This window comes from Pseudorasbora parva, chromosome 18 (genome assembly GCF_024679245.1).
Source record: "Pseudorasbora parva isolate DD20220531a chromosome 18, ASM2467924v1, whole genome shotgun sequence".
In the NCBI taxonomy this organism is placed as follows: Eukaryota; Metazoa; Chordata; class Actinopteri; order Cypriniformes; family Gobionidae; genus Pseudorasbora; species Pseudorasbora parva.
In genome coordinates this window covers 35,401,152-35,416,661 of record NC_090189.1, presented here as the reverse complement: position 1 = coordinate 35,416,661, position 15,510 = coordinate 35,401,152, and the positions used below count along the sequence as shown (strand labels likewise).

The 15,510-nt window shown below is 41.0% G+C and overlaps 1 long non-coding RNA gene across 2 annotated transcripts; it reads left to right on the top strand.

The window, feature by feature from the left end:
* Positions 1-12,515: 12,515 nt before the first annotated feature.
* On the top strand, positions 12,516-13,769 carry LOC137046597 (uncharacterized). Of its 2 annotated transcripts, none has more exons than XR_010899015.1 (3): positions 12,516-13,361; positions 13,481-13,563; positions 13,677-13,769. It is a non-coding gene; the product is annotated as an uncharacterized lncRNA (long non-coding RNA). The 2 variants fall into 2 exon arrangements; XR_010899014.1 differs by having other exon boundaries at positions 13,476-13,563.
* The last annotated feature ends 1,741 nt before the right edge of the window (positions 13,770-15,510 follow it).

The following is a 15,510-nucleotide window of genomic DNA, read 5'->3' as shown; positions in this document are numbered from 1 at the left end:
TGAGGTTACTAAATATGTCTGTGTACTTATTAAACAGGAAACTCAGGATGTTAATGTTCCTGATTCACAGTCCAGCCATGCTGTTGATCCTCTGTCAGAGGTAAGCACTCAACAACAAAGAGTTCCTGCTACCAATGATATTAGGTCATCCGCCCAAGCAATGCTTAGTCATTCGCCCCCTTGTAATGCTAACTTTATACCCGTGTCTTCAGTAATGCCCCCTACAGTATCACCTGCCAAAGTAACCCAGCCCAGCATAGTTACAAGGCCCGCGGTTCTGTTAGTTCCTGCACAGCCCACATTGATGTCTAGGCCAGATTATGCTGCTCCTCTAACCTTTAACCCGGTCACATCAGTCCGCACCATTACTCCGATACTTCTGTCGCCTGTAGTCAGAAACCCTCTGTCCATGCCCTTCCTACACCCCCACCTAGGGTTCCTGTTACATTATGGGCTCCATTACATACTCAGTCTTACCCAGCCACGAATCCTAGTCATCATTGGACAGCAATACCATATCCTGCTCCTCCACCTGACGCTTATCATAGTCGGGCAGTATTGTACCCTTCCCCAGCCCAACCACCTGGTCTGGAAATGTTAGCTGCCTCAGCTTATGGCGTCCCAAAGCCAGCTATCCCATACTTCGACACTGGCCGAGAAAGTGACTTTGCTCTACTGAAAATGGCCTTAGACAATGTAATGAATAACCAGTCCCACTTGAGTGAACACTACAAATATCAGGTCCTTTTAAGTCACTTAAAACTCCCCAACCTTCTCCAGTTAGCCAAAGCCTACATACATGACCCCAGGCCATACACCACCGCATTACAAGCGCTGCAGGACAAATATGGCCAACCACGTCAACTGGTCCAGTCCGAAATAGGCCAAATACTGAATGCACCAGCAGTCAAGTTTGGGGATGCAGAAGCTTTTGACTCTTTTTTTCCTATCTATCCAAACCCTAGTAGGGATGCTCAGGACTTTGGAGGGCCCAAACGGATACGAGCTGCGGTGTGGTTCTCATGTGGATCGATTGTTAAGCAAGATGCCATCATCATATCGCGATGGATTCGTTGAGTACTGTTTCAGCCGAGGTATTCTGCAAACTGGCACAGACCGCACATATACATTACCTGATCTGTCTGCATGGCTGCAGATGAAATCACAGGCAAAGCGCATCTCCAATAAAGCAGCTACACTGTATCAGACTGATACTGCTAGACCCACCAAGAAAGATCAGCAAAGGTCAGTACCTTTCCGCCCAAAGGAGAGATCTACCTCTATCTTGTATTCAGCTGATGACAGTTCAATTGGGCAGGGACAGACTAAATCTAAACCCCCATCTAAGATTCAACCCTTTTGCCCACACTGTAACACCAAGGACCACTTCCTTAATTCTTGCCATAAATTCAACATACTGACCACAGAGCAAATAGTACAGTGGATATCCAAAGAGAAGCGCTGTTGGAAATGTGGCCGAAGTCATACTCCAGACCGTTGTACTCTGAAAAAAACCCTGTACAAACTATAAAGAGTTACATCTGACCATCTTGCATGATGCAGCTTTGCAAATCCAGAAGAGTGTTCTGTTGGTCAATGTTCCTACCCCTCAGGTCTATTTAGACCGCCCAAACCGCTCTCAAAAGGTAATGCTGAAGATAGTCAAGGTCTTACTGCACAATCGAGAGAAGGTCATGGAAACATACGCAGTGCTGGATGATGGTTCAGAGAGAAGTATTGTTCTGTCACCGGCTGTAGAGAAGTTGAATCTCCCTTCTGAACCTGAAACACTCACACTACGAACGGTCCATCAGGATGTAGTTAATTTGCACGGATCCACGGTTTCCCTTCATATGTCACCCCTGAACAAACCATACAGAAAATACTTGATTCATCATGCTTTCACAGCGGATAACTTGAAACTATCCGAACATTCTTACCCTGTGTCTGCTCTTCAGCGAAAGTATGAGCATATTAGGTCATTGCCATTACCCTTGATTGACCGAGCTCAACCCCTACTGCTCATCGGGTCTGACATGCCTCACCTGCTTACCCCTGTTCAGCCTGTGTGCATGGGACCTGTCAATGGACCGATTGCCGTTTGTACCAGACTTGGTTGGACCCTCCAAGGTCCCATTGGGCTCAGTCAAACAACCATTCCCACCCCACAGTGTTTCCATATAACCACAACCTTGCAGAATACAGAGTTATTCAGGAATGTGGAACGCCTATGGCAAATCGATACTCTGCCCTACGTAAACGAGAAGACAGCCACTCGGTCCAAACAAGACCAGTATGCCCTCACTCTTCTCCAGACCCATAGCACAAAGGTAGAAGTCAGTGGAGTAATGCGGTACGCCACTCCCTTGCTCAGACGGCCCACCATTGAACTTTGTAAAGCCCCAAAGGAAGCCGTAATGGCAAACCTCCGAAGTACTGAGCGTAGACTTGCTAAAGACTCCAGGCGGGCTGATTCTTACTGTTCGGAAATGAGGAAACTACAAGAAGCTGGCTATGTGGCAGAGATAGCAACACAAGAAGCTGAGCAATCCCCGGAGTCGTGGTACATCCCTCACCATATGGTGACGCATAACAACAAGGACAGAATTGTTTTCAACTGCTCTTATTCATACCATGGCCAAGCTTTAAATGACATCCTCCTGCCTGGGCCCGTTCTCGGTCCGTCTCTACTTGGTGTCTTGCTGAGGTTCCGTGAATATCCTGTAGCCATTAGCAGAGATGTAAAGGGCATGTTCCACCAGGTTCGCCTCCTGCCAAAGGATAAGCCTATAGTGCGTTTTTTGTGGAGAGACATACAAAGGACAGAAAAGCCTAAGATCTACAAATGGCATGCACTCCAGGAGATTGCTCAGAATCACCCGCAAATAGACCCAGTTCTGGTGAAAACGGTCAAAGATTCCTTCTATGTAGACAACTGTCTTCATAGCCTTCAAACCGTTGCTGAAGCTAGAGCATTAGTAGACGACCTACGGCAACTTTAGCTTACCGGTGGGTTCGATCTCCCGAGGTTATTCAGCATCTTCCATCTGAATCTAGATCACAGAATAGTGAACTCTGGCTATAACAGAAGAGTACTGACCTCCTGGAAGGTACACTTGGGCTAGTGTGGAACTGCCTCAGAGACTCGTTCAAATACAAATCAAGCCAATCCGAATGCCTTGAACCCACACTGCGTAATGTATACAGGGTTTTAGCATCACAATATGATCCCCTGGGTTATCTAATCCCCTTTACTACCCGAGCCAAAGTGTTGGTCCAGGATTTGTGGAAGAACAATCTTGGGTGGGATGGCCCAATCACAGTTGACAGCCTGCTATCCAGATGGCAAGACTGGCAACAAGAGCTCCAAAGTTTGAGTCAGATTGCAATCCCAAGATGTTACACCCCACTGGATAGCCATGTGAAAATCCTCAATCAGGATTTACATATATTCTGTGACACATCTGAGGCTTATGGCTCAGTGGCCTACATGCGCACAGAAAACAATGAAGGACAAGTGCACGTCTCATTCGTGTTAGCCCGTTCACGAGTGGCACCTCGGAAGCAAATAACGATCCCTCGGCTGGAACTGAGTGCGGCACTTACTGGAGCGCAGATGGCGAATGTCCTTAAAGCAGAACTAACTGTGGACATCAATCAAGTCGTTCTCTGGTCAGACTCATCTACCGTCCTCCAGTGGCTTAAATCTGAATCATGTAGATACAAAGTCTTTATCGGAACACGAGTAGCCGAAATTCAGTCACTTACTAATATTGATTCTTGGAGGTATGTTGATTCAGCGAATAACCCTGCTGATGTCATAACAAGAGACCAGTCATTGCAGAATTTGGTCCCACCGTGCCGCTGGATTAATGGACCAGATTTCCTCCATCAACCTTGAGTCATGTTGGCTCACTTTGCCAGCAGATGAACCTGAACCAGAGGCAGAGTTGAAAAAGTCAGCAATTTGCTTGCATCTGTCCACTAGACCAGACAATCCCCTTCCTGATGTCAACCAATTTAGTACCTGGACTGAACTATTAGCTGCTACAGTGACATCTCTTGATGGGGCGGCTACATCTTCCATGCAGTCAACAGATGATTCAAAGAGTTACATTTCAGCAGAGAAGTACCTCCTACAACAGGCTCAGAAAGATTCATTTCCTGAGGAGTTAAGGCTCTCACATCTGAGCGACCATTATCCTCCAACAGCAGATTAGCATCTTTATCACCCGAGTATGATAAAGCCAGTGGACTGATCAGAGTTGGAGGGAGATTAAGACATGCTAAGCATATGGAACTAGATGCAATACATCCCATTGTGCTCGATCCGAAACACAACCTAACCAAGCTTATGATCAAGGACTACGATGCCTCCCTTTTACATCCCGGGCCAGAAAGGTTCTTTGCCGAACTGAGAAGATGATACTGGATTCTACGAGGAAGGGAAGCTATCAAGAAGCATCAATATATGTGCATGGATTGCCAGAAATGGCGTGCCAAACCTTAAATACCCAAAATGGCCGACCTCCCACCAGCACGTCTACGTCTGTACAAACCCCCTTTCTATTCCACTGGAATGGATTGCTTTGGTCCATTTGTAGTGAAGATCGGCCGACGAACAGAGAAAAGATGGGGAATAGTATTCAAATGCTTGACCACCCGTTGTCTCCATCTTGATCTCTTGGAGAGCCTCGATACAGATGCATTCCTAATGTCGCTCCGCAGATTCATAGCTCGAAGAGGGAAACCATTTGAACTCGTATCCGATAACGGTACAAACTTTGTTGGTGGAGACAAAAAACTTAAAGCAGCTTATGAAGCCATGATGCCTGAACTACGGGAACAACTTGCAGAACAACAGATTTCATTTAGATTTATTCCACCTGGTGCCCCTCATTTCGGGGGGGCTTGGGAACGGGAAGTTAAGTCAGTAAAGCTGGCCCTCAAGGTAGTACTGAAGGATCAAACAGTAACTGAAACTGTACTTTGTACCGTGTTCACTGAGGTAGAGGGTATCCTAAATGCCAAGCCGTTGGGCTACGTTTCCTCAGATGTGTCAGATCTGGACCCAGTTACACCTAGCATACTTCTGATGGGCCGCCACGATTCGTCACTCCCACAAGTGCTCTATGATTCAAGTAATCTTTTGGGAACCAGAAGATGGAAACATAGCCAAGTCCTTGCTGACCATTTCTGGTCTAGATTCATCCATTACTATCTCCCTAATCTGCAAGAACGACAGAAGTGGCGTAAAGATGGAGGAGAAATAGGTCTTGACCAGGTCAATCAATCAACTTTATTTATATAGCGCTTTTACAATCACGATTGTGTCAAAGCAGCTTCACAGTGTCAAAAAGGATAATATTGCGACAAAATGGTATAGGTGGTACTGATAGTGGATACACAACTTCCACGAGCCTGCTGGCCAGTAGGTAAAGTGACTAATATTTTCCCTGGACTGGATGGACGTACCAGAACAGTTGAAGTTCAGGTACACAATCGTAAATATGTGAGACCTGTATAGTCCCACTCCCTAAACTCTCTGAAGATGATGCTATTGAGCCTCTTAATTAGTTAGGGTTTCTCACTGGTTTAAATGTCCTTACACACATTTGGGGCGGCTGTGTGAGAAAGCCCGAACTCCGCCCCTTGAGCGGTACGCAAGATGGACAGCGCAGTTATGCGCGGCCATGCAGAATCAGCAGTTTAGTGATCATCCGGCTGGCTGGACTGTTTATTCAACTTTGTATATGTTTTTCCAGTGCGTAAATGATTACGGGTGAGTCTTCATGTATAATTTGCCTTTGTAATGTTTATTATCGTTCTGAATGTACAGATTTGACCCTGAAATGAACGCATTTTAAACTGCGTCACAAAGCGAAACTAAAAAGTTTTCATATTGGACTTTGAGCTCTAAAAGAATTTTATTTCTATTAGAATATAAATATTATAGCCACTTACTAGTTACAGATCACCTGAATAGTTGAAGATTATTTAAAATGTCGAGTTTGATGACGTTGTATGGGTTCTGCTCGTAATATTGAGCATACGCAACGATCGTGCAATATGCGAGTCATTGTTTACATAATTATTTATTAACATAATCAGCACGCAGCTAACCCATGTATGTTTATTTCTATATTATTTAATTACTGACTGTTTGTATCATTTATTGATATACTTATAACTGTTTTATTTGTTTTCTTCTGTTTATTATAGACCACATTTGTGTGAAGTAACATATACAACACTCTGTTGATTAAACAAGTTAAACTGGGATTCTCTCTCGTGTTTCTCTTACCGGAAACACACACATCCATCTTTGTTGCAATACACCGGAACCCACTGAGCGTCCCATGCGCTCGTATAGCGGGCCATCTCTAGACAAAGCATGTCAGCCAAGCCAGAGCTGTAGTATGTGTGTGAGTGAGAGGGACTGCTGCCTGTTGAACAGAGAGACGCAGGAAGAAGGATCTGAAGTGCCAGTGTTTCGGCTACAAAAAACCCGCCGCACTAATCAAAAACCAGCCCAATTTTTATCCACCCGCCTAAATCCATTTTTGCCCACAAAATAGATTGCGAAACCGCCCAATGGGCGGAAAACCGCCCAATATGGCAACCCTGGTTGCATTGAGCGGTTTTTTTGTATTGCGCGAGTTTGTTATGGAACCTGCTACACAGAGAGGGCGTTCTGAAATGTGGGAACACTTTCATTTTATTTTGCCCAATAAGGTTGATCATTTATTTGGCTTTTGTTCTGCCGCCTATATTTATTTATTTACTTAATCCGCACTAGCCTATGACTTCATACATTAGAGACAAGTATAGGCCAATCCATCTATAATCATGTGAAAGTGTGTGTGTGTTTTTCCTTGTGTGCATGCATGTATTTAGCATACTTCCTTTATTTGTGAGTTTTATTTGTTTACAAACAGGAAAAATGTTCACATTCACAATACAAAATCATATCTTTATTGGTTTAAGTTACTAGGAGTAGGCCTATGCAATGGAACAGATTGTGTCATATAATGTCATATATAATATATTGATTAATTCATTAATTTATTAATAAATCCATTAATTCACTTTTTGCTTCTAGATAATGCGTCGGTTGCAAAACATTTTGCGACACAGCGCTTTCCCTCACTTTCATCAGCAGAGGTCCTCGTTGAGCTCTGACTTGAAAAGCTTCGAGTAATGAACCTTTTTCTGATACAACTGTGCTGAAAGCTTCACTGGTTCAGAAAGCTTCACTTCACCATCACTAGCTATTACATCAACACGACCTTGCGTTTGTCAAAAGCAGAAGGTAACTCGGCCGGGGATTTTTACGTGGGTGGTGAGAGACGGACGGCAATAAAATAACTGACTAGCCCCCGTAACTTAGATGATGGCAATACCTTCCGACCCCACAAGAAACAGTTACCGTCTGAATAGCTTCAGCCAACTCCTTCATCACTAACGAAGCGATCTGGAAAATCAAACTTTTCCCGAATTTACCCTGTTGGAGGGCCACAACATCATGGCCACCAACAAACCCCAGCAAAGACTGTTATTGCTCCGGCTTTAACTTCTGGATATTCTGCAGCGGTGCCACAATGCAATGAATGGTTTAGTTTGCATCTTTCTCTGCCTCCATTACTGAACTACATCTCAAACTAATGCTCGACATCAACGTCATCGTTCTCAGCCACTCCCTCTGTTCGCTGATTGGATCGGTAAAAATTTGTTCGGAGTAAACCTAAGACTACCGCAGTCCCAGACGTAGTACTGAAGGAAAATGAAAATAAGTAAATTGCACTCTGGTTTGCCCTTTCTCTCTTCAGCGTTCCCAAGACTCACACCTCAAATACATACAATATTAACCATTATAAACATATAATTTCTTGAGTAAAGAAAATGCTGTATTTAGCCTATTAAAAAAAGTTCTTTATTTACCCTTACAAGATCACTAATTACGCTCTGCGCTGTGCTGTGTGTGCCGGAGGAGGGGCGGAGCTTTCCAACCGGGGTGCAGAGTGCCATCTGATGTGAGCGAGGTGCCGTGTAGGCACATACGCACCGCGGCTCATCTCACATCTGATGACGCATCTATAATATGGGTTGTAACTTGCTTGGGTTGCTTTATGTATGTTTATGTCGATGATACACGTGCTGGCTCCTCGGTGATACATTACAACAGCAATAAAAGAAAAAACGTGGGCAAACGATCTCTCTTTGTATACTTTGTTCAATGCATGCGAGTGCTGCCCGAATATGAGCCGTCATTTTCTCCGTCATTACCCGCGTGTAGAGCCAGAAGACGCGAATGAGAATTCACGTGCTGAGAGATCTATCTCTGTGCACTCATCCGAAAGCGCACACTCATCTCACAGCGCGCAGATATTTACTTATCTTTCAAGTCTTGCTCTTAAATAGACAAACTTACACAAGAAGTATGTCAACATGTCCATCTTGATGAGTATCCTAGAAGACAAGCCTGTATATGACTTAATACAGTCGAGAAAGACGACACATATACCTGCAAGGTCTTAAAGGGGCAGTAGCCTTTACTGCTGTCTGATTAATGTCAAACAAAAGATAAGGACATCACTCGCTGCTCTTGAGTAAATAGCTTTTGTAAGTTTAATAAGGATTCTTCTATCTTGTTCTTGTATGTTTAGTGGTGATTTATCGTCCTCCGCACTCCACTAAGGACTTTATACAACATTTCACTGAACTGATTGGCAATATTGCCATAAATTATGACCTCTTCCTATTGGTGGGCGACTTTAATGTCCATGTCTGCTGTCCTTCTAACCCCTTATCACACGAGTTTCTTAACATTATTAATGATTTTAATCTCTCACAGTGGATCAGTGACTCTACACATATTTTGGGTCATACGTTGGACCTTGTACTATCATATGGGTTTGATGTGACAGATGTTGTGCTCTCAGATTTTATGATTTCTGATCATAAGCCTATATTATTCACACTTTCCCTTCCAGAGCTGTCACTTTCTTCTAGTACATCTGTTAATCTCTCTCGTTTCTATTCTCCTCAGTTTAGCACAAATTTCAACTTGTGCTTTGAAGAGTATTGTTCCTCACAATTAAATTTGGATCAACCATTTCTTGACTTGGATGCTGATCAACATCTGAGCCTTCTGAACTCTGTCTGGCTTAAGGTAGCAAATGCAACTGCACCACTTAAGCCTCACAAACTGAAATCCAAAACCATACTGTGGCAAAACTCTGCTACCCGCCTTTTGAGACAAAACTGCAGGAAGGCAGAACGTAAATGGAAACAAGACAGGCTGCATATCTCTCTTCAAATGTTCAGAGACTCGCTAATTTCATACCAGGCTGCAGCCAAGTCTGCTAAAGCTGCATACTTCTCCAAATTAATTGAAACGAATCACTCTAAACCTAAGGTTCTGTTTTCTATTATTCAATCTGTTACCAATCCTTCCGTGAACACCCCACCGGTGGCTTCTGATGCTCTCTGTGAAAACTTCTTGAGATACTTCAGTGACAAAATTACAAACTTAAGACTTGACGTCCGTCCCACCTTAACATTAGCTAATTCTCCAATCATGTCACCCGCCTATGTATTTCTGGACACTTTTGAACCCATCAATCTCCAGGAGTTGAAGGAAGTTATTGACAAAATTAAACCTTCCTTTTGTCCTGGCGATATTATTCACCCCAAATTTTTAAAATTGATTATTGATTCGATTGGGTCTGGTCTGCTATCTCTTGTTAATAAGTGTCTCCTAACGGGTTCTGTTCCTGCTGACCTTAAAGTCGCTACAGTCACTCCTCTGCTCAAGAAGTCTTCTCTGGACCCCACTGTCCTAAAAAATTTTCGTCCCATTTCTGTTCTGCCCTTTATTTCAAAAGTTTTAGAGAAAATTGTGCTGAATCAACTTCAACAGTTTATGTCTACACTGCATGAAAACCCTGGAATACGGCATTATCCGGGCATGGTAAACTCCTGTGTAATTTGAGGTTTACCGGACGTATGTGGGAAAAAGCGGATCAGAGTAACACGGAACAGTATATTTCAAGATACACCCGGAAACCTCACATATGCGGACATATACAGGCATCCGTGAAATTTCACGGAAATATACAGCTGAAACACTGCTGGGTGCTAGGACTGGTGACTGTTAGGTGTGAAGAAGGCCTTTCATATGTTAATGACACTGAGGTGCTGGCCGTTCTCAGAGGGAGGGGTGGCAGGGGAGGACTTCAGGATTATGACTCTTAATCAAAGTTTTTATAAAAACACTACAAAATAAACACCCCGAACATTTAGTCACAAAAACAGAGTATTTAAATTAAGGAATTGAATGGAACAAATAAAGGAAAATTAACCAACCATTTTAGAATAACATTTATTGTGAAGTTTTACAAAAGGCAGTTAATAACAATACCATTTAATAAAAAGGAATGTACATAAATGTAAAATAAAAAAAAAATGCATTTAAAAACACAAAAAAACGGATATGCTCAAAATAAAATTAAAGGAATAAAAAGGTCGTTGGAAATCGCATGGGGCTAAATCTCAAACATTGTGCAAATGGGAATTATGACTGATACCTTTTCTTTTGTCTGACTTAACTACACAATGTATGTACTTAGTACACATCTCCCTGCAATACGTTCCACAGGTAGGAACGCTGCTGCACAATCAGTCTGTGTCCCAGGTCTTTTTTACCAATGTCTCTAATGACTGAGTTACTTTCTTGTAACAATAGGTTAGTTTGGGGTACAGATATTCCTTGCCGTTGAAGCTTATCATCTTTTTGGACAGACAGCATATTCAGTGAAGTTGTCGTACTGGTATATTTTCTTAGTTAATATAAAGTCTTGGGAATCATACCAGCAAATTGCATTAATCAATCAACTTTATTTATATAGCGCTTTTACAATGACGATTGTTTCAAATTAGCCTCACAGTGTCAAACGAGACAGTATTGCAACAAAATTTTAGTTGGCTGTAGGGTCAACAATGTTGGCAGATCAATATTATAGTTTATAGAATTAAATAAGACCCAATTAATTCATTTTATTTGTATATTTAGTTGAATAACTTGGATCATAAATTTAGTGTTATAGTTTTAGTGTCCCCAACTGAGTAAGCCAAAGGCCACAGTGGCAAACCCAGAGGAGACGCCAATCAACACTGAGAATATTTCCAATGAGCCATCAGTTGTCTGAGGCATAGCAGCAGTGCAGTGATGGCATTGTCTGAAATGTTGAACAATGCTTGCCAGGTTAAAAGCATTATTGCTAATAGCTTTACAAGTAATAAAGCAGAGCTGTCTCTATTGTCATTATCTTCTTCAGGTTTGTCATCTTTAAAATCCAAATGTTCACTGTGCTGACCATCTGTAAAGACATGTTGCTCTTCATGGTCACTGTCATCATCTGAAGACGTTTCACTGAGCTCCAAGGAAAGCCTGAAGCAGCTCATTGCGGTCTTCTTCTTCTTCAAAAAAAGACATTTGTTAGAGTTTTTTTTTTTTAGAAAAAAATTAATAGAAGTGTAACAATACACTTGCCTTGCCTTCAGTGATGGATAAATCAAGAAGATCTGCCGAATCTTAGTTCTCATGCATGTAAATGCTTGGTTTCTTCAAATATGCAGAAATCAACTTGCTCTTGGTCTCCAATGTCCTCTGTAACAATTAAAGAACAATACAACGATTTTAGCTACACACAAATTTACATACACAAGCTAAATACAAAGATATAGTTTAAACAGTGAAACATCAACACCAATTGATTAATGGCTGGAGCTATGCATTTGTCTAGTATTATCTTAAAGTTAGCAGCTTTTTACTAAAATCCCTTAGAATCACATATCATGCACTTTACAGTACAGCATGTGTACGGGTCATGATGGGCCATAGAAATGTTAATGGACCATTCGTAATAGTTTATCCAAATAACTTTAGTTATTGTTATGAATGGCCCATCATGATTTAAATGTTCAGCAAATACAGCTATGACAAAATTTTGTAATAAATAAAAGTTACAATGTATTAACAAGACTTATGCCTATACTGGAAAAAACACAAACTTACTACATTCTGAAAACAAGCAAATCACTATTGTGTGTCAACTCTAACCAAAGCAGATCATGAACATCAGTGTAATGTTGCACGACATCAGTAAATATATAAACCAAATGCTGATGATCACCATCTTATTTTACTTGTCATTTGGTTTTACATTTAAAAATGTTCAGTAACTTACCAAAATGAATACCAGCATCATCCCAGTCCACAGGTCTCATTTCGGCTGGACGAAGTTCATCACATGCACTCACTTCTAGCTCTGTGTTGTGATTTGTCTCAGCTGTAATCGTTCCATTGTGGAAAAAATAAACTTTTTTTTGTGAAGATATAAATATGCATGTGAAACATTTGCGATGTGGTCGCAAAACCGCCGAGCTCTCTTTCTCGTATTATTATCAACAGGTGGTTGTTCTTCCATGTTGATAGATAATTATGTCCAGCATTATATTTTTGCACCAAATTAAAGATACACCTGCGACGCGTCATACCGAGGGCGTGGTTTGAGTGGGGATTAGCAAGCAAACAACACGCGCCAAAGAGGGGGCGTTTTGAGGTTTGAAATCAACCACTCACAATACAGGTGGTGACGGAGGCGCATCCAATAGTAGTGTATTGTTACAAGCGCGCGAAAGTTGAAACCTCCGCATTGTTTCCGGAAGTACAGAGAACGGATTGTTGTTGTTTTGTGGTGTTTGGTTGAGATTTGGAATCGATCATTTTCGACAGATTTAATATGGAGAGTAAAAGGAACCTTAGTTTTTCTACTCCACTGAACAAAGGAGGACAAGCAGGCTCAAGCTCAAGCCCAGTTACTGTGAATGCCTTGATGAAGCAGCTGATCTCCGGCCAGAATGCTATATCTCGTCAGCTTACTACTTTAATATCTGCACAGCATGAACAGGCTGATCTTCTCCAAGAGGCTCTCCAGCGTCTTTATTCTCTCGAGCAAAAGTATGAGCAGCACGGACTAACTTACAGGAAGAGCCTAACAACACTGTGAAAAGATTTAAAAGGGCACGTAACGTGAGGTAAGTTCAGTTATTGTTATATAATGTGCCTGTAAACCAAAGTTGGCTTACAATTAACGTTAGCCTAATAACGTTATGTGTTTTGTCTCCAGCGGTTACTTTGATGGCCATCTTATTCAAACTTGAAAATATTGTGGTTCTTGCAGATTGTGAATCCGTTTAAACGCATTTTAATTTCAAACTTTACAGGAATCTGTAAGGTGCCTTTGTGTGAAACCCAATTCAGAGAACAGCCCACACAAATACGATCCACAGACTGGGTAAGACTGCTTATTGTATACTGTAAATGTTAGGTTAACCTACTTCTAACGTCATATGGATTTGAAATGCCAAAACCGAATTTCATTAATTATAACTGCAACTTTTCCCCCCAGAACAGTCATCACACAACCTCGCTTTGACCATTTTCCTTTGAAGAATTAAGGACAACTTTTACAGATGTTGACCCTGAATGTGTAAAAGGTAATCTTAAAGATTGTATTATTTTTTTTAAAGTAATTTTATATTAACATTTACCATGTGTGCTTTGTTTTGCTTACTTTTATTGGTATTACAATTATTCATGATTTATTTAGCAGGTTGCAAGACATATTGAGACACCACGGAGGAAGTATTCTGTGCCTCAGCCTGAAAAGGCCCAAAAAAAGACACACTATGAAGAACATGGCAAAGAACCGTCAAAGTGAAGGGTAAGTTAAGAAACTTGCTAAGCATTTATTTTCTCTTTAGGAGATATGATTTTGTCCATATTGTGATTAAACTTATACATTAAACCCAATACTTTGATCAAATCTGAGTGTGACATAACCATACTCATTAGTGAATAATGCAAATTGCATGTAAACTGGAGTGAAGAGTTCTGCTTGTCATGTGAGCACCTTCCTGCGATTAAGACCTTACTCTTAGAATACATAGTTGTATTATTGTTGCACATGTAAACACAGTCTGTGTTTTAGTGGTTAAATTACTTTCATGTTTTGCAGTTGCTGGAGACCATGTCCAGGGTTGTACAAGCTAACGCAGAAAGAGACCTGTGAGAGAACGCAACAATAGAGCAGATGTCTGATGAAGATGATGCTGTTGTTGATGGAAGGCCAGTGTGGATGGTGAGGTCTCCACCAAACAGAACCACGGTTGTCTGCGCTCTCCCAAGTGCTACGAACCAGACTAGAGGCTGACCCACGCTACACGTCACATCATCAGTGCATCATTATAATGTATTTTTACAATGCTCTTTGGAAATGTTTCCACTTATATATATTGTTTACTTAGAACATATATTATATGCATTTTTTTTCTTTTATTTCTTTACATCGCCGTCCTTTAAATAGAATTTGCTCACTTTTTTTCCCCCATTCATTTTATAATATATGTTTACAATGCTCTTTGGGAGTTTTTTTTATTATTTTTTTTACTTATTTTTATTTTTTACTTAGAACATTTATGTATATTATATAACCTTTTTTTAACATTCTGGTTCTAATTTTATAATGTTTACATTTTTGCATTGTCTCATTTTATAATGTTACATTTTTAGATACACTGTGTATTTATTTCTTTATATCGCCAACTTTTAAATATGTTGTGTTAATTTTATTTTTCATGCCTTTTTTACCCTTTCATTTTAACTTATGTTTATTTTATATAGTTATATTTATATTGTTTATTTGTTCCTTTTAAATGCCTTTATTTTTTTTTTGTTCTTTACATTTTCATCCCTTTTAAATACATTTTGTTCACTTGTTTTTGTTTCTCCATTCTATTCTTTTGCTTGTTTAAAATGCTCTTGGTAATGTTTTATGTACCTTAATAAATATTCCATATTTTCCTAAATTGTTTTTTGTGTGTATTTTTCCTTTGGGGGGAGAGGGGGGTGGGGTTTATGGTGTATGAGCAGTATCTGCATAGCTGACCTATAACCAATCAAATCACTAAACTATAAGGCCTAGGGCGGGCTAAGTTTTAAAAGTAACCAATCAAATCACTTTACTGGTTTTTCAATGTGCCCTGTCCTCTAATAGCAGTTTGGGTTTTGGGAGTGGTTTTAAAAGAACAACCAATCCAGTTTGAGTTGAAAGGCCAATAGGGGATGTGAGGCAAAGCTGCTCAGAGGTGTGAAAATGTCTCCTGAAAAAACCTGATGGGATTACTTGCCATGGCAACAAATGGCTGTAGCATGGAAGTATACGGCCACAACATACATCCGATTTGGTATCATTCCGGATGTATACGGATATATACAGATCCATGGAATTTGACCTATCCGGCCAGTATACTCCCGGATTCTTCCGAATTTCAGCAGTGTATACAGGAGTATACGGGTCCGGATACACCTTTTTTCATGCAGTGCTAGTAATTCTATTTATGAGGTTTTTCATTCTGGTTTTAAATCCGCTCACAGCACTGAGT